The 20970-nt window shown below is 40.0% G+C and overlaps 2 long non-coding RNA genes across 2 annotated transcripts; one reads left to right on the top strand and one right to left on the bottom strand.

The window, feature by feature from the left end:
* Positions 1–9565: 9565 nt before the first annotated feature.
* On the bottom strand, positions 9566–10279 carry LOC138667150 (uncharacterized). Its single transcript, XR_011318616.1, has 3 exons — positions 10125–10279; positions 9789–9899; positions 9566–9607 (listed from the first exon to the last, which is right to left on the bottom strand). It is a non-coding gene; the product is annotated as an uncharacterized lncRNA (long non-coding RNA).
* A 2121-nt stretch (positions 10280–12400) lies between these two features.
* On the top strand, positions 12401–13124 carry LOC138667151 (uncharacterized). The gene is made up of 3 exons (XR_011318617.1): positions 12401–12555; positions 12791–12901; positions 13083–13124. It is a non-coding gene; the product is annotated as an uncharacterized lncRNA (long non-coding RNA).
* The last annotated feature ends 7846 nt before the right edge of the window (positions 13125–20970 follow it).

Below are 20970 nucleotides of genomic sequence, written 5' to 3' on the forward strand. Positions count from 1 at the left end.
CGGGCGCTGATTCTTGGGAGGGAGGGCTCCCGGTTGCAGCCGGGGCGCGTCCGAGGGTGAGTATAGCAATATTTTTTGTTTTTATTCTTTATTTTACACTTAAATCTGAATTCCAATACCAATTCCCGATATCTTAAACATATCGGGAATCGGTATCGGAATTCCGATTCCAGATTCAGAAGATCGCCGACTTCATGGCCGACCCCACACAGGGGTCGGGTCGGGTTTCATGAAACCCGACTTTGCCAAAAGTCGGCGACTTCTGAAAATGGCCGACCCGTTTCGCTCAACCCTAGTTATTAGCCCTCTGTGTCTGTACTGTTACATACTAAGGCTGATAACTGGTTCATGCAGCATTACATGAACACCCGATCCTTACACTATGGCCGGTCCGAACAACTAAAGCAATTGTTACCATCCACCTCTCGTGTCTCCCCTTTTCCTCATAGTTTGTAAGCTTGCGAGCAGGGCCCTCACTCCTCTTGGTATCTGTTTTGAACTGTATTTCTGTTATGCTGTAATGTCTATTGTCTGTACAAGTCCCCTCTATAATTTGTAAAGTGCTGCGGAATATGTTGGCGCTATATAAATAAAAATTATTATTATATAATATGTTAGGTGTTTCACAGTTGGTTCAATGGGAGGTGTCAGGTGTGGTGTCAGAGGTGGGGAGGTGTTAGGGCTGCTTTATTAGTTGCCTCACTTCCCCCCTCTGACATCGGGATCTGTGGAAGCGCATGTGGCGCGAAACAGCTGTCATCCTCCAGACATCATGTTCTCCCTGTCCATGTCCAAATAAAGACTTTTTACAGCATTGGGTTTGGTGAGTGCTAACCACTTTTTTTCTTTTGCTTTTGAATTTTATATCTTTTTGGTTGAGCACCCCTTATGCCCATGCATTGAGTAGGAGGTATAGGGGCTGGTACAGCATATTATAGCACGCCAATAGGTGATAGCGTATGACAGCAGTGCGGGTATACTTTGTTTCTTCTTTTTTTGGACTTGATAGCTATAGATACATATATGAATAGATAGATGTATGCATCTATAGATCTATCTATATGTAGATCTGTCTATCCATCTCATCTATCATCTACTATCTGTGTGTAAGGCCAGTCTCACACGTCCAAATAATTCCGGTACCGGAGAAATCGGTACCGGAATTATCCGTGTCCGTGTGCCGGTGCGTTTCTGTGGCACATCAGTGTGGCACACGTGTGCCGCCCGTGTGCCCACTGGGTACCACACGCACCGTGCCGGAGACAGCGCTAAAGTTTAGCGCTGTCCCCGGCATCGTGCTGAAGCCCCATTCATATGTTCCCTGCAGCAGCGTTTGCTGTAGAGAAGATATGAATATTAGTGTGTAAAATGCCTTTCCAGGTCCCCTGTTGTGAATTCTGTGGCAGAGCTCCCTCCTGTGGTCACAAGTGGTACTTCGGCTGATTCTCTCTGTGAGCTTCTGTTGGTGGAGGGAAGTGGTACTGCGGCTTCTGAGTTTCCTCCATCAGGTGATCTGGTGAGGTCGTTAGGTGCTTCTCTACTTAACTCCACCTAATGCTTTGATCCTGGCTTCCTGTCAATGTTCCAGTGTTGGACTTGCTTTTCCCTGGATCATTCCTGTGGCCTGCTGCTCTGCATAGCTAAGTTCTTCTTTGCTATTTGTTTGCTATTTTTTCTGTCCAGCTTGTCTATTTTGTTGCTGGATGCTCTGGGACGCAAGGGTGTACCTCCGTGCCCTTAGTTCGGTACGGAGGGTCTTTTTGCCCCCTTTGCGTGGTGTTCTTTAGGGTTTTGTGTAGACCGCAAAGTTACCTTTTCTATCCTCGATCTGTTAAGAAAGTCGGGCCTCACTTTGATGAATCTATTTCATCTCTACGTTTGTCTTTTCATCTTAACTCACAGTCATTATATGTGGGGGGCTGCCTTTTCCTTTGGGGTATTTCTCTGAGGCAAGGTAGGCTTATTTTCTATCTTCAGGCTAGTTAGTTTCTCAGGCTGTGCCGAGTTGCCTAGGCAGAGTTAGGCGCAATCCACGGCTGCCTCTAGTGTTGTTTGGAGAGGATTAGGGATTGCGGTCTGCAGAGTTCCCACGTCTCAGAGCTCGTTCTATGATTTTGGGTTATTGTCAGATCACTGTATGTGCTCTGACCGCTATGTCCATTGTAGTACTGAATTGCCTTTCATAACAGTACAGGAAGCCAAAAGTACTAATGATTCTCAATAGAGGGAAAAAAGAAGTTCTGAGACCATTTTTTTTTCTTTGCACTGTGTTTTGCCTTTTTTTTCCCCTAGACATTTGGGTGGTTCAGTACACAGGTGTAGCGATGGACATTAGAAGTCTGTCTTCATTTGTGGATCAGCTCTCGGCAAGAGTACAAAAGATTTAAGACACTATTGATCAGAAAGCTATGTTGGAACCAAGAATTCCTATTCCTGATTTGTTTTTTGGAGATATAACTAAGTTTCTGAGTTTCAAAAATAATTGTAAATTATTTCTGGCCTTGAAACCTCGCTCCTCTGGTGATCCACTTCAACAGGTTTTGATTGTTATTTCTTTTTTGCGCGGCGACCCTCAGGACTGGGCATTTTCTCTTGCGCCAGGAGATCCTGCATTGAGTAATATCGATGCGTTTTTCCTGGCGCTCGGATTGCTGTACGATGAACCTAATTCAGTGGATCAGGCAGAGAAAAATTTGCTGGCTCTGTGTCAGGGTCAGGATGAGATAGAGGTATATTGTCAGAAATTTAGAAAGTGGTCCGTGCTCACTCAATGGAATGAATCTGCGCTGGCAGCTATGTTCAGAAAAGGTCTCTCTGAAGCCCTTAAGGATGTCATGGTGGGATTTCCTATGCCTGCTGGTTTGAATGAGTCTATGTCTTTGGCCATTCAGATCGGTTGACGCTTGCGTGAGCGTAAATCTGTGCACCATTTGGCGGTATTACCTGAGCTTAAACCTGAGCCTATGCAGTGCGATAGGACTTTGACCAGAGTTAAACGGCAAGAACACAGGTGTCTGAATGGGCTGTGTTTCTACTGTGGTGATTCCACTCATGCTATCTCTGATTGTCCTAAGCGCACTAAGCGGTTCGCTAGGTCTGCCACCATTGGTACGGTACAGTCAAAATTTCTTCTGTCCGTTACCTTGATCTGCTCTTTGTCATCGTATTCTGTCATGGCATTTGTGGATTCAGGCGCTGCCCTGAATTTGATGGACTTGGAGTATGCTAAGCGTTGTGGGTTTCTCTTAGAGCCCTTGCAGTGTCCTATTCCATTGAGAGGAATTGATGCTACGCCTTTGGCCAAGAATAAGCCTCAATACTGGACCCAGCTGACCATGTGCATGGCTCCTGCACATCAGGAGGTTATTCGCTTTCTGGTGTTGCATAATCTGCATGATGTGGTCGTGTTGGGGTTGCCATGGCTACAAGCCCATAATCCAGTATTAGATTGGAAATCCATGTCGGTGTCCAGCTGGGGTTGTCAGGGGGTACATGGTGATGTTCCATTTCTGTCAATTTCGTCATCCACCCCTTCTGAGGTTCCAGAGTTCTTGTCTGATTACCGGGATGTATTTGATGAGCCCAAGTCCGATGCCCTACCTCTGCATAGGGATTGTGATTGTGCTATCAATTTGATTCCTGGTAGTAAATTCCCAAAAGGTCGACTGTTTAATTTATCCGTGCCTGCGCAGTTATGTGAAGGAATCCCTGGAGAAGGGGCATATTCGCCCGTCATCGTCGCCATTAGGAGCAGGGTTCTTTTTTGTAGCCAAGAAGGATGGTTCGCTGAGACCTTGTATAGATTACCGCCTTCTAAATAAGATCACGGTTAAATTTCAGTACCCCTTGCCATTGTTATCTGATTTGTTTGCTCGGATTAAGGGGGCTAGTTGGTTCACCAAGATAGATCTTCGTGGTGCGTATAATCTGGTGCGAATCAGGCGAGGAGATGAATGGAAAACTGCATTTAATATGCCCGAGGGTCATTTTGAGTATCTAGTGATGCCATTCGGACTTTCCAATGCTCCATCAGTGTTTCAGTCCTTTATGCATGACATCTTCCGAGAGTACCTGGATAAATTCCTGATTGTGTACTTGGATGACATTTTGATCTTCTCGGATGATTGGGAGTCTCATGTGAAGCAGGTCAGAACAGTTTTTCAGGTCCTGCGTGCTAATTCTTTGTTTGTGAAGGGATCAAAGTGTCTCTTTGGTGTGCAGAAGGTTTCATTTTTGGGGTTCATCTTTTCCCCTTCTACTATCGAGATGGATCCTGTTAAGGTCCAAGCCATCCATGATTGGACTCAGCCGACATCTCTGAAAAGTCTGCAAAAGTTCCTGGGCTTTGCTAATTTTAATCGTCGCTTCATCTGCAATTTTTCTAGTATTGCCAAACCATTGACCGATTTGACCAAGAAGGGTGCTGATTTGGTCAATTGGTCTTCTGCTGCTGTGGAAGCTTTTCAAGACTTGAAGCGTCGTTTCTCTTCTGCCCCTGTGTTGTGTCAACCAGATGTTTCTCTTCCGTTCCAGGTCGAGGTTGATGCTTCTGAGATTGGAGCAGGGGCTGTTTTGTCGCAGAGAGGTTCTGATTGCTCAGTGATGAAACCATGCGCTTTTTTTTCCAGGAAGTTTTCGCCTGCTGAGCGAAATTATGATGTGGGCAACCGAGAGTTGCTGGGCATTCGAGGAGTGGCGTCATTGGCTTGAAGGAGCTAAGCATCGCGTGGTGGTATTGACTGATCATAAGAACTTGACTTATCTTGAGTCTGCTAAGCGGTTGAATCCTAGACAGGCTCGTTGGTCGCTGTTTTTTGCCCGTTTTGACTTTGTGATTTCGTACCAGTAGTGTAGCATCCATATGTTTCGTCAAACTCAATCTGACAGGTGCCCCGCCCCTATCAAAGTGTATCAAAGTGTGTAACCCCTCCCCTCCTCCTGTCAGCCAGCTGTCCCTGAGGCTGGCTGATTTCCCCTTTTGATATCGTTTGATATACTTTAATTTGTTGTAGTTTTGATATTATTCCTCGTATTTTGTTTTTATACGTAGTCCGAGTTTGATTCTGTAAGCTGTGTTTTGAGAACTTATATAACACATGTTTATAATTATAGCCTAGTCGTGTATTTATTTTACACGTGGTTTATAACACCTTTCTCATTTGTTTTATATTAGATTTTATACGTAGCCCGAGTTTGATTCTGCAAGCTGTGTTTTATTCAGTGTATTCATATAGTGGAGAACTTAAAGCTGTCTATTTGTTTTTGTAAATGGTGAACACTAACTAAATGGTGAACATTACATAAATGTTTAGGTTAACTGCGGTTCAGAGGTTTATAACACCTAGGTCAATTGTTGTTGTATTTGCGTACCCAATAAATGTTTATTTTCACAAGCAGAAGAGGCAGCTTTTCTGTTTGTACATGTATTGTACCTGAAGGTTATTGCGGGTCATGAGCCCAGGCATTGGTTTTTATAACGCCGAATGTTTGATATTTGCTTTCTCTTTTTTGTGTCCTGAAGATGGCATCTGAGAAGTTATTTAGATGTTATCTGTGGGGCATTGTAAGCTGTGTTTATTCACAGTGTAGCAGATTTTCTCCTTGTGGCTGCTTTATATACACAATATATATATATATATATATATATATATATATATATAATATGCCACAATGTTACAACACAAGCAAGTAAGAAGCGGTATTTTATACGAATATAAATTTTATTTCTCACAATAAAACAACAGCTCAAATTTTAAGTTAGCTAACAGCATGATGCTGACAAATGCATCTTTGCGGTATCTGATAATGACACGATGAACATTAATTCTGCATTATTTTATCACATGATGAAAATAGCCATTTTATATTGAATTACTGCAGATCGCCGGCATGACTGAGTGTAATATTGCACTCAATACTGTGCAAAGGGTCTGAATACTTATGTCCGTGTGATATTTCAGTTTTTCTTTTTAATAAATTCGCAAAAAAAAATCTACATTTCTGTTTTGTTCAGACATGATGGCGTGCAGAGTGTACATTAATATATATATCTCAGAATGCAACTGAATAGTAATGCTAATTAGTCCATATAAATAGAAAATTATGTAGAAACCCAAAGTTTTGATAAGTGTATGAAAATACACCAATATTAACTATTTTCGCCCGCATTTTATATAAAATCTGCATAAAAAAATCTTCTTGGCTGCACCAAAACACGTAAGAAACAAATGTACAACTTTTAGCGCTACTGCATCCGCAGATATTATTCCAGCGTTCTTTAATTCTACATTATTTTATCACACATTAATTTCACAACTTTTATATGATATTTATAACACATTCTCATTTATAAGGGATTTATAACACAATATTGTAAAATCATTTATTGGTTCGCGGCCTTACTAATATCCTTTGAAAATAAATTCAGCATTATTATTCCATGCTGTGACATTTTTATTCTGCAGCAACCTGTTTAGTAAAAATTCAGCATTCTTTTTATATCTTTGGTTTATATTATATTAGCTTTTTGTCATAGGTCAGGGATTTTTTGCACTTTATTAATATGCGGTTATTAGTCATTTAGGACTTATGTTATCATGTTTTTGCACTTTATTAATATGCTGACCACATAGGTCAGGGATTTTTGCACTTTATTAATATGCGGGCCACATAGGTCAGTGATTTTTGCACTTTATTAATATGCTGTACACATATAGTATTTTTGATATCTCAAAAGGGTGTGACACATTCACATATATTATTCCAGCTTTCTTTAATTCTACATTATTTTAGCACATATTAATTTTACAGGGGCCTGTGCTGTCTATAATTTGACTCCTTTTTATTCAAAGACATCTAACATATACAGACTTTTAATGTTTTTGTGTAAAATCGCGGGCAGACAGGCACGAACACACACACACACACACACACACACACACACACACACACAACACAGAACCCACACACAACAAACACACAGAACCCACACACACAACACATACAACACACAAGAAATAGACATTTAGGACTTATTTATGATTAATATGCGATTATTAGTCATTTAGGACTTATGTTATCATGTTTTTGCACTTTATTAATATGCTGACCACATAGGTCAGGCACGAACACACACACACAACACAGAACTCACACACAACAAACACACATAACATACAAAACACACACACAACACATACAACACATACGACAAACATACACACACACACAACATACAGAACACATACAACACATGCGACACACACACACAAACAACACACACACAACAAATACACATGATTTTTTGCACTTTATTAATATGCGGGCCACATAGGTCAGTGATTTTTGCACTTCATAGGTCAGGGATTTTTTTTTTTGCACTTTATTAATATGTGGTTATTAGTCATTTAGGACTTATGTTATCATGTTTTTGCACTTTATTAATATGCTGACCACATAGGTCAGGGATTTTTGCACTTTATTAATATGCGGTCCACATAGGTCAGTGATTTTTGCACTTTATTAATATGGTGTACACATATAGTATTTTTGATATCTCAAAAGGGTGTGACACATTCCCATATATTATTCCAGCTTTCTTTAATTCTACATTATTTTAGCACATATTAATTTTACAGGGGCCTGTGCTGTCTATAATTTGACTCCTTTTTATTCAAAGACATCTAACATATACAGACTTTTAATGTTTTTGTGTAAAATCGCGGGCAGACAGGCACGAACACACACACACACACACACAACACATACAACACACACAAGAAATAGACATTTAGGACTTATTTATGATTAATATGCGATTATTAGTCATTTAGGACTTATGTTATCATGTTTTTGCACTTTATTAATATGCGGTTATTAGTCATTTAGGACTTATGTTATCATGTTTTTGCACTTTATTAGCATAATCAATTACTTATCACGGCCACTAGATGGCATAATATCATATTAATTATACATTGGGGTATACTTTTGAAAACTTACAAATTCATTGGAAATTTTTAAACCATTATTGCTTAGGCAAATACAGAATATAAAAAGTAAAAACATTAAATAGTACAAAAATGTTTTATTGTCAGAACTAATTGGAAATAAAGAACACATTTTAAGCTAACCGCACTCACTTTACACAATCAGAAAAAAGGAAACACACTTTAAGTTAGCTAACAGCATGATGCCGACAAATGCATCTTTGCGGAATCTGAACACAACACATACAACACACACGACAAGCATACACACACAACATACAGAGCACATACAACACATGCGACACACACAACAAACACACATAACATACAAAACACACACATCACATACAAAACACACACATCACATACAACACACACGACAAGCATACACACACAACATACAGAACACATACAACACATGCGACACACACACAACACACACAACAAATACACATGATTTTTTGCACTTTATTAATATGCTGTTCACATATAGTATTTTTGATATCTCTTATTTCCCTGGTGTAAAATCTCGTTGATGGCTTACAAAGACATTTCAATACTATAAAAATTCTTACAGAATATAAAAATGGTTTACTGGCAGTACTATACTGCGACTGGCTTATTTTTGTACAAATTCAGGCTGTTTGCTGATCCCCTTTCTGTATTTGCAAACCGTGCAATATATCTTTATAGAAATAACACTTCTGCACCCACGGGCGCTTCTCAGCCAACCAGGCATCCGGTACGCATCAGGCACTGTGAAATAATGCAAAAATACAGCTGTGTGCGGCTGGCTGCAGCAACATTTTGCTATTATAAGTTTATGGTTTGTAAAGAACACGCATCACATACAGAACTCACACACACAACACACAACACGCACATATGAAAAATGACAATCATTGTATGTGATTTAAAAGACTTTAGTTAGATTTATCAGGGGTGATTTAGTTTGAAAGCACGCAGTTCCGCGGTAATGGCAGGTGTTGGACATGCATTTAACAGTCTTTCATATGTATCGCAGAAAGATTTTAGTCCCATCTGTGCGAGTTTGCTTTGAGCGTACTGCGCAGACATGTCAGTAAACATTTTGACATGGGCAGCATCCCACGAAGGACGACATGTGTAAGGTGTATGTACAGCAACTTTCTGCTTTCTATCTACACGGCGCCGGGATACGGTGCGTTTCTTTAGAGGTAATACAGGGGCAAAAACGCTAGAAGAGCCTGCAAGAGCAGTATCTGCAGATTGCACAGTCTGGCACACAGGTATATTGAGGGGGTCTATGGGTGACCACATACCCTCGGAGAGCTGTTCAATTTCTCTGTTTTCAGGAGTAACTTGTGGTATGGCGTCTGGGCTATTGGAGGGCCGTGTTATGCGGGTCCTAGCGTTCTGCGCTGCCCGTTTCTCTCTTGAAACGCGCGTATATTTCTGATGTGAAATCTTGGGGCTTGGATTCCCGGGTTGTTTTGGTGCCGCGGAGCATTCATCACGATCCACAACACAGATGGGCGAAAGAGATGTTGCGCGCACCGCCGTATTAGCTCTTTGCGGTTGATTCTCTGCAGCGACGTAATTACGCCGGTGCAAAACTCGTTGCTGAAGAGGCGACGTATCTAAAAGAAAAGATACAAGTGGCGGTTAGCCGCGAAACGGATCAAAATTGGAAAAGCTAAACGGCGACGCATAGCTATGATACTGCGTAATATTTGAAAAGTTAACGGGGTCAGCTACCCATGAAATCATTGTAACAATATTTACATAAACATGTATAGAGCAGACCAGATATATACTTACAAGTATGAAGCGGGAATTGTTCCACAACAGCTCCTGATTTAACGGGCGGCGCAATGCTCAAACTCGCAGAGGCGGGAATATTCTCTTTTTCAAGCTGTATTTTCCGGGCAACTAGATTAGCGGGTGTAAGTAAAAATATAACGATTAGCGAACATAGAATTGATTTTCTACACAAAACTGCAGCATTGAGACGTTATATATATATATATATATATATATATATATATATATTTTTTTTTTTCAAAAATGAATTTTCTGACAGTTAGCTAGCAGCTGTAAGTAAATAAGAGCATTACACAAAAGTGAGAATCGCCTGTATTCCAGGTGAACAGATACCTTTTCTATTCTTGAAACACCTGCGTAACGAGCTGCCGCGTCTTTTAGGCGCATCGGGTGGCGATGAAATTGCAGGGTTCTTGACATCTATGATCTCCACGTCGGAACCCAGCGTATCGCATGGTTCGGGAACACACCAGTTTTCAGGCATATCGTGCGATGTCTCAGTGTCAGTATCTGTATGTGAAATTGCGCGTAGTTCGTGTTTACATACAAAGGATTAAAGCAACTGACGTAGTATAATATAGTTTTACGGCATAAACATATTTGCGGTGTAAATTAATATAGCAAGACTTATGCCGCTATATATTAATAATTCAGTATTATATTGGTGGCTACCGCTATTATCTATTGTATTACACAGATTAGAATGTAGAATGTTAGCCCGCAAGGCCTGGGTCCTCTGTATCAGTCTGTCATTGTTAGTTTGTTTACTGTATGTGCTATTTGTAACGTGTATGTAACCCCGTCTCATGTACAGCACCATGGAATCAGTGGTGCTATATAAATAAATAATAATAATAATAATATATATATTTAGCTTTCTTACATGTGATACATGAAAGATAAATATCTTTGTACCGTGTTACAATGAAATTTCTCCCTATCTAAAAGCAAAAAGGCGCGCCTAATTACCCATGATGAGGTGAAGAGCAGGGCCATTATCGGTTAGCGGCTCCACGGCTTCAATGCGCTCATAATTCTGCGTTATGAAATTATTGCGCCAATCGGGCGACATACACGGCTCTTAAATAAGAAAGAATGCGTGAATATATAATTAATATAAATTACTTATAATATAATGACTCAATCAGAATGAGTCAATACTCTGCACATTATACGCGTATAATACTGAGTTAATACATGCATTAATTGCATGTATGGTTGTGTTCTGGGTGTTAACAGAAGGCGTTCGGTGGGTCGTAACTGGGTGTGTTTCTGGGTGTTAACAGCTGAGTTGTTTTCTGACACTCAGGATAAATACAGCTGGCTGTACCACTATAGTACAGCAGACATTCACCAGAAGCCAGACTAGACTAAAAGAAGAACTATTCTAAATGTAAGTATATAAGACAGTTGGCTTATTATTCGCAATTGCTTAATTATATTTAACTATGCATCTCTAAAACCATAATTAAGGATGTTATTTGTTTAATAAGTTAGTGTTATACTGTCAGCTAGATGCATTGGCGGGGGCATAACCACCATTGCTATCTGACATGTGTTAGCAATTAGTCACGGGTGCCGTATAATGCGGATTCCCTGTAGGTGTGGTCACGGTGGGTGGTAATTTCTCTTTAAATACATGAATAGTTCCTCCAAGCTTGAGAAGCAGAATCTTAAACAACGTTTTTCTGGGCCTCTGAACAGCGGCGCTACTCTCTGAAAAAGTAAGTGTTACTGTTTTATTTGCGGCATAATATTATCATTGCCTGTAACGCATATTTTTGTAACGTAGTTTTAAACTGTATTTATTGGCGGAGCAGTTATAGATAAAACTTTTCCCCTATTTATTTAAGATGGACGCCCAATACCCTCGCGATCAATGCAGCCCCCTTCTTGCAAGCACACAACTAGGTATTATACGCGTATAATGTGCAGAGTATTGACTCATTCTGATTGAGTCATTATATTATAAGTAATTTATATTAATTATATATTCACGCATTCTTTCTTATTTAAGAGCCGTGTATGTCGCCCGATTGGCGCAATAATTTCATAACGCAGAATTATGAGCGCATTGAAGCCGTGGAGCCGCTAACCGATAATGGCCCTGCTCTTCACCTCATCATGGGTAATTAGGCGCGCCTTTTTGCTTTTAGATAGGGAGAAATTTCATTGTAACACGGTACAAAGATATTTATCTTTCATGTATCACATGTAAGAAAGCTAAATATATATATTATTATTATTATTATTTATTTATATAGCACCACTGATTCCATGGTGCTGTACATGAGACGGGGTTACATACACGTTACAAATAGCACATACAGTAAACAAACTAACAATGACGGACTGATACAGAGGACACAGGCCTTGCGGGCTAACATTCTACATTCTAATCTGTGTAATACAATAGATAATAGCGGTAGCCACCAATATAATACTGAATTATTAATATATAGCGGCATAAGTCTTGCTATATTAATTTACACCGCAAATATGTTTATGCCGTAAAACTATATTATACTACGTCAGTTGCTTTAATCCTTTGTATGTAAACACGAACTACGCGCAATTTCTCATACAGATACTGACACTGAGACATCGCACGATATGCCTGAAAACTGGTGTGTTCCCGAACCATGCGATACGCTGGGTTCCGACGTGGAGATCATAGATGTCAAGAACCCTGCAATTTCATCGCCACCCGATGCGCCTAAAAGACGCGGCAGCTCGTTACGCAGGTGTTTCAAGAATAGAAAAGGTATCTGTTCACCTGGAATACAGGCGATTCTCACTTTTGTGTAATGCTCTTATTTACTTACAGCTGCTAGCTAACTGTCAGAAAATTCATTTTTGAAAAAAAAAAAAAAATATATATATATATATATATATGTATATATATATATATATATAACGTCTCAATGCTGCAGTTTTGTGTAGAAAATCAATTCTATGTTCGCTAATCGTTATATTTTTACTTACACCCGCTAATCTAGTTGCCCGGAAAATACAGCTTGAAAAAGAGAATATTCCCGCCTCTGCGAGTTTGAGCATTGCGCCGCCCGTTAAATCAGGAGCTGTTGTGGAACAATTCCCGCTTCATACTTGTAAGTATATATCTGGTCTGCTCTATACATGTTTATGTAAATATTGTTACAATGATTTCATGGGTAGCTGACCCCGTTAACTTTTCAAATATTACGCAGTATCATAGCTATGCGTCGCCGTTTAGCTTTTCCAATTTTGATCCGTTTCGCGGCTAACCGCCACTTGTATCTTTTCTTTTAGATACGTCGCCTCTTCAGCAACGAGTTTTGCACCGGCGTAATTACGTCGCTGCAGAGAATCAACCGCAAAGAGCTAATACGGCGGTGCGCGCAACATTTCTTTCGCCCATCTGTGTTGTGGATCGTGATGAATGCTCCGCGGCACCAAAACAACCCGGGAATCCAAGCCCCAAGATTTCACATCAGAAATATACGCGCGTTTCAAGAGAGAAACGGGCAGCGCAGAACGCTAGGACCCGCATAACACGGCCCTCCAATAGCCCAGACGCCATACCACAAGTTACTCCTGAAAACAGAGAAATTGAACAGCTCTCCGAGGGTATGTGGTCACCCATAGACCCCCTCAATATACCTGTGTGCCAGACTGTGCAATCTGCAGATACTGCTCTTGCAGGCTCTTCTAGCGTTTTTGCCCCTGTATTACCTCTAAAGAAACGCACCGTATCCCGGCGCCGTGTAGATAGAAAGCAGAAAGTTGCTGTACATACACCTTACACATGTCGTCCTTCGTGGGATGCTGCCCATGTCAAAATGTTTACTGACATGTCTGCGCAGTACGCTCAAAGCAAACTCGCACAGATGGGACTAAAATCTTTCTGCGATACATATGAAAGACTGTTAAATGCATGTCCAACACCTGCCATTACCGCGGAACTGCGTGCTTTCAAACTAAATCACCCCTGATAAATCTAACTAAAGTCTTTTAAATCACATACAATGATTGTCATTTTTCATATGTGCGTGTTGTGTGTTGTGTGTGTGTGTGTGTGTGAGTTCTGTATGTGATGCGTGTTCTTTACAAACCATAAACTTATAATAGCAAAATGTTGCTGCAGCCAGCCGCACACAGCTGTATTTTTGCATTATTTCACAGTGCCTGATGCGTACCGGATGCCTGGTTGGCTGAGAAGCGCCCGTGGGTGCAGAAGTGTTATTTCTATAAAGATATATTGCACGGTTTGCAAATACAGAAAGGGGATCAGCAAACAGCCTGAATTTGTACAAAAATAAGCCAGTCGCAGTATAGTACTGCCAGTAAACCATTTTTATATTCTGTAAGAATTTTTATAGTATTGAAATGTCTTTGTAAGCCATCAACGAGATTTTACACCAGGGAAATAAGAGATATCAAAAATACTATATGTGAACAGCATATTAATAAAGTGCAAAAAATCATGTGTATTTGTTGTGTGTGTTGTGTGTGTGTCGCATGTGTTGTATGTGTTCTGTATGTTGTGTGTGTATGCTTGTCGTGTGTGTTGTATGTGATGTGTGTGTTTTGTATGTTATGTGTGTTGTATGTGATGTGTGTGTTTTGTATGTTATGTGTGTTTGTTGTGTGTGTCGCATGTGTTGTATGTGCTCTGTATGTTGTGTGTGTATGCTTGTCGTGTGTGTTGTATGTGTTGTGTTCAGATTCCGCAAAGATGCATTTGTCGGCATCATGCTGTTAGCTAACTTAAAGTGTGTTTCCTTTTTTCTGATTGTGTAAAGTGAGTGCGGTTAGCTTAAAATGTGTTCTTTATTTCCAATTAGTTCTGACAATAAAACATTTTTGTACTATTTAATGTTTTTACTTTTTATATTCTGTATTTGCCTAAGCAATAATGGTTTAAAAATTTCCAATGAATTTGTAAGTTTTCAAAAGTATACCCCAATGTATAATTAATATGATATTATGCCATCTAGTGGCCGTGATAAGTAATTGATTATGCTAATAAAGTGCAAAAACATGATAACATAAGTCCTAAATGACTAATAATCGCATATTAATCATAAATAAGTCCTAAATGTCTATTTCTTGTGTGTGTTGTATGTGTTGTGTGTGTGTGTGTGTGTGTGTTCGTGCCTGTCTGCCCGCGATTTTACACAAAAACATTAAAAGTCTGTATATGTTAGATGTCTTTGAATAAAAAGGAGTCAAATTATAGACAGCACAGGCCCCTGTAAAATTAATATGTGCTAAAATAATGTAGAATTAAAGAAAGCTGGAATAATATATGGGAATGTGTCACACCCTTTTGAGATATCAAAAATACTATATGTGTACACCATATTAATAAAGTGGAAAAATCACTGACCTATGTGGACCGCATATTAATAAAGTGCAAAAATCCCTGACCTATGTGGTCAGCATATTAATAAAGTGCAAAAACATGATAACATAAGTCCTAAATGACTAATAACCGCATATTAATAAAGTGCAAAAAAAAAAATCCCTGACCTATGAAGTGCAAAAATCACTGACCTATGTGGCCCGCATATTAATAAAGTGCAAAAAATCATGTGTATTTGTTGTGTGTGTGTTGTTTGTGTGTGTGTGTCGCATGTGTTGTATGTGTTCTGTATGTTGTGTGTGTGTGTATGTTTGTCGTGTGTGTTGTATGTGTTGTGTGTGTGTTTTGTATGTTATGTGTGTTTGTTGTGTGTGAGTTCTGTGTTGTGTGTGTGTGTTCGTGCCTGACCTATGTGGTCAGCATATTAATAAAGTGCAAAAACATGATAACATAAGTCCTAAATGACTAATAATCGCATATTAATCATAAATAAGTCCTAAATGTCTATTTCTTGTGTGTTGTATGTGTTGTGTGTGTGGGTTCTGTGTGTTTGTTGTGTGTGGGTTCTGTGTTGTGTGTGTGTGTGTGTGTGTGTTCGTGCCTGTCTGCCCGCGATTTTACACAAAAACATTAAAAGTCTGTATATGTTAGATGTCTTTGAATAAAAAGGAGTCAAATTATAGACAGCACAGGCCCCTGTAAAATTAATATGTGCTAAAATAATGTAGAATTAAAGAAAGCTGGAATAATATATGTGAATGTGTCACACCCTTTTGAGATATCAAAAATACTATATGTGTACAGCATATTAATAAAGTGCAAAAATCACTGACCTATGTGGCCCGCATATTAATAAAGTGCAAAAATCCCTGACCTATGTGGTCAGCATATTAATAAAGTGCAAAAACATGATAACATAAGTCCTAAATGACTAATAACCACATATTAATAAAGTGCAAAAAATCCCTGACCTATGACAAAAAGCTAATATAATATAAACCAAAGATATAAAAAGAATGCTGAATTTTTACTAAACAGGTTGCTGCAGAATAAAAATGTCACAGCATGGAATAATAATGCTGAATTTATTTTCAAAGGATATTAGTAAGGCCGCGAACCAATAAATGATTTTACAATATTGTGTTATAAATCCCTTATAAATGAGAATGTGTTATAAATATCATATAAAAGTTGTGAAATTAATGTGTGATAAAATAATGTAGAATGAAAGAACGCTGGAATAATATCTGCGGATGCGGCAGCGCTAAAAGTTGTACATTTGTTTCTTACGTGTTTTGGTGCAGCCAAGAAGATTTTTTTATGCAGATTTTATATAAAATGCGGGCGAAAATAGTTAATATTGGTGTATTTTCATACACTTATCAAAACTTTGGGTTTCTACATAATTTTCTATTTATATGGACTAATTAGCATTACTATTCAGTTGCATTCTGAGATATATATATTAATGTACACTCTGCACGCCATCATGCCTGAACAAAACAGAAATGTAGATTTTTTTTGCGAATTTATTAAAAAGAAAAACTGAAATATCACACGGACATAAGTATTCAGACCCTTTGCACAGTATTGAGTGCAATATTACACTCAGTCATGCCGGCGATCTGCAGTAATTCAATATAAAATGGCTATTTTCATCATGTGATAAAATAATGCAGAATTAATGTTCATCGTGTCATTATCAGATACCGCAAAGATGCATTTGTCAGCATCATGCTGTTAGCTAACTTAAAATTTGAGCTGTTGTTTTATTGTGAGAAATAAAATTTATATTCGTATAAAATACCGCTTCTTACTTGCTTGTGTTGTAACATTGTGGCATATTATATATATATATATATATATATATATATATATATATATATATATATTGTGTATATAAAGCAGCCACAAGGAGAAAATCTGCTACACTGTGAATAAACACAGCTTACAATGCCCCACAGATAACATCTAAATAACTTCTCAGATGCCATCTTCAGGACACAAAAAAGAGAAAGCAAATATCAAACATTCGGCGTTATAAAAACCAATGCCTGGGCACATGACCCGCAATAACCTTCATGTACAATACATGTACAAACAGAAAAGCTGCCTCTTCTGCTTGTGAAAATAAACATTTATTGGATACGCAAATACAACAACAATTGACCAAGGTGTTATAAACCTCTGAACCGCAGTTAACCTAAACATTTAGGTAATGTTCACCATTTAGTTAGTGTTCACCATTTACAAAAACAAATAGACAGCTTTAAGTTCTCCACTATATGAATACACTGAATAAAACACAGCTTGCAGAATCAAACTCGGGCTACGTATAAAATCTAATATAAAACAAATGAGAAAGGTGTTATAAACCACGTGTAAAATAAATACACGACTAGGCTATAATTATAAACATGTGTTATATAAGTTCTCAAAACACAGCTTACAGAATCAAACTCGGACTACGTATAAAAACAAAATACGAGGAATAATATCAAAACTACAACAAATTAAAGTATATCAAACGATATCAAAAGGGGAAATCAGCCAGCCTCAGGGACAGCTGGCTGACAGGAGGAGGGGAGGGGTTACACACTTTGATACACTTTGATAGGGGCGGGGCACCTGTCAGATTGAGTTTGACGAAACATATGGATGCTACACTACTCGTACCTTCCGGGCTCTAAAAATGTGAAGGCGGATGCTCTGTCTAGGAGTTTTGTGCCCGACTCTCCGGGTTTGTCTGAGCCGGCGGGTATCCTCAAGGAAGGAGTAATTGTGTCTGCCATCTCCCCTGATTTGCGGCGGGTGCTGCAAAAATTTCAGGCTAATAAACCTGATCGTTGTCCAGCGGAGAGACTATTTGTCCCTGATAGGTGGACCAATAAAGTTATCTCTGAGGTTCATTGTTCGGTGTTGGCTGGTCATCCTGGAATCTTTGGTACCAGAGAATTGGTGGCTAGATCCTTTTGGTGGCCGTCTCTGTCGCGGGATGTGCGTGTTTTTGTGCAGTCCTGTGGGATTTGTGCTCGGGCTAAGCCCTGCTGTTCTCGTGCCAGTGGGTTGCTTTTGCCCTTGCCGGTCCCGAAGAGGCCTTGGACACATATCTCTATGGATTTTATTTCCCGTTTCTCAAAAGATGTCAGTCATTTGGGTGGTCTGTGATCGCTTTTCTAAGATGGTCCATCTGGTACCCTTGTCTAAATTGCCTTCCTCCTCTGATTTGGTGCCATTGTTCTTCCAGCATGTGGTTCGTTTACATGGCATTCCAGAGAATATCGTTTCTGACAGAGGTTCCCAGTTTGTTTCAAGGTTTTGGCGAGCCTTTTGTGGTAGGATGGGCATTGACTTGTCTTTTTTCTCAGCTTTCCATCCTCAGACTAATGGCCAGACCGAACGAACCAATCAGACCTTGGAAACATATCTGAGATGCTTTGTTTCTGCCGATCAGGATGACTGGGTGTCCTTTTTGCCTTTCGCTGAGTTCGCCCTTAATAATTGGGCCAGCTCGGCTACCTTGGTTTCGCCATTTTTCTGCAATTCTGGGTTCCATCCTCGTTTCTCTTCAGGACAGGTTGAGTCTTCAGACTGTCCTGATGTGGATACTGTGGTGGACAGGTTGCAGCAGATTTGGACTCATGTAGTGGACAATTTGACCTGGTCCCAGGAGAAGGCTCAACGTTTCGCTAATCGCAGACGCCGTGTGGGTCCCCGACTTCGTGTTGGGGATCTGGTTTGGTTATCTTCTCGTCATATTCCTATGAAGGTTTCCTCTCCTAAGTTTAAACCTCGTTTCATTGGTCCGTATAGGATTTCTGAGGTTCTTAATCCTGTGTCTTTTCGTCTGACCCTTCCAGATTCTTTTTCCATACATAACGTATTCCATAGGTCATTGTTGCGGAGATACGTGGCACCTATGGTTCCATCTGTTGATCCTCCTGCCCCGGTTTTGGTGGAGGGGGAATTGGAGTATATTGTGGAGAAGATTTTGGATTCTCGTGTTTCTAGACGGAAACTCCAGTATCTGGTTAAATGGAAGGGTTATGCTCAGGAAGATAATTCCTGGGTTTTTGCCTCTGATGTCCATGCTCCCGATCTTGTTCGTGCCTTTCATGTGGCTCATCCTGGTTGGCCTGGGGGCTCTGGTGAGGGTTCGGTGACCCCTCCTCAAGGGGGGGGTACTGTTGTGAATTCTGTGGCAGAGCTCCCTCCTGTGGTCACAAGTGGTACTTCGGCTGATTCTCTCTGTGAGCTTCTGTTGGTGGAGGGAAGTGGTACTGCGGCTTCTGAGTTTCCTCCCTCAGGTGATCTGGTGAGGTCGTTAGGTGCTTCTCTACTTAACTCCACCTAATGCTTTGATCCTGGCTTCCTGTCAATGTTCCAGTGTTGGACTTGCTTTTCCCTGGATCATTCCTGTGGCCTGCTGCTCTGCATAGCTAAGTTCTTCTTTGCTATTTGTTTGCTATTTTTTCTGTCCAGCTTGTCTATTTTGTTGCTGGAAGCTCTGGGACGCAAGGGTGTACCTCCGTGCCCTTAGTTCGGTACGGAGGGTCTTTTTGCCCCCTTTGCGTGGTTCTCTTTAGGGTTTTGTGTAGACCGCAAAGTTACCTTTTCTATCCTCGATCTGTTAAGAAAGTCGGGCCTCACTTTGCTGAATCTATTTCATCTCTACGTTTGTCTTTTCATCTTAACTCACAGTCATTATATGTGGGGGGCTGCCTTTTCCTTTGGGGTATTTCTCTGAGGCAAGGTAGGCTTATTTTCTATCTTCAGGCTAGTTAGTTTCTCAGGCTGTGCCGAGTTGCATAGGCAGAGTTAGGCGCAATCCACGGCTGCCTCTAGTGTTGTTTGGAGAGGATTAGGGATTGCGGTCTGCAGAGTTCCCACGTCTCAGAGCTCGTTCTATGATTTTGGGTTATTGTCAGATCACTGTATGTGCTCTGACCGCTATGTCCATTGTAGTACTGAATTGCCTTTCATAACAGTCCCCATTGACTTTAATGGGTCCGTGTAATCCATGCGCTCCCACGAACACTGACATGTCTCCGTGCTTGGCACACGGAGACACGGTCCACAAAAAATCAATGACATCTGAAAAGATGCATTGATTTTTATGTGTCTACGTGTGTCAGTGGCTCCGGTATGTGAGGAAACTGTCACCTCACGTATCGGAGCCACTGACGTGTGAAACCGGCCTAATGGAGTGTGGCTTGGACAAATGTAAAAGAGGAGGTTGGAGAATAATGACATCACAAATCTTTTTTTTTGTTCAATAATACATCTTTATTTAGCTTTCAAATATGCATACAAAAACGCACAAAAACACATAAAAAACGCTCAAAACTGCACCAAAAGCGAATAAAAAAATGCATCGAAACCGCGCAAAAACCGCACCAAAAACTGCATCAAAACTGCGCAAAACACCAAAAACCACACAAAAAAACGCATAACAACTGCACCAGAAACTGCATCAAAAAGGTGCAAAAAACGCACCAAAAACTGCATCAAAACCATGCAAAAAACATACCAAAAACCAAACCAAAAACTGCATTAAGAAAACACATCAAAAACTGAATTAAAACCGCGCAAAAAACTGTACCAAAACCATGCAAAAAACGTACTAAGAACTGCATAAAAAACGTATCAAAACTGCACCAAAAACTGAATCAAAACCCCACAAAAAACGCACCAAAAACTGCATCAAAACCGCACAAAAAACGCACCAAAAACTGCATCAAAAATGCTTCAAAACCGCTCAAAAAACGCACCAAAAACCAGACCAAAAACTAAAACGCTATGTGCACATGTTGCGGATCCGCAGCGGATCTG

This window comes from Ranitomeya imitator, chromosome 2, assembly GCF_032444005.1.
Source record: "Ranitomeya imitator isolate aRanImi1 chromosome 2, aRanImi1.pri, whole genome shotgun sequence".
In the NCBI taxonomy this organism is placed as follows: domain Eukaryota; kingdom Metazoa; phylum Chordata; class Amphibia; order Anura; family Dendrobatidae; genus Ranitomeya; species Ranitomeya imitator.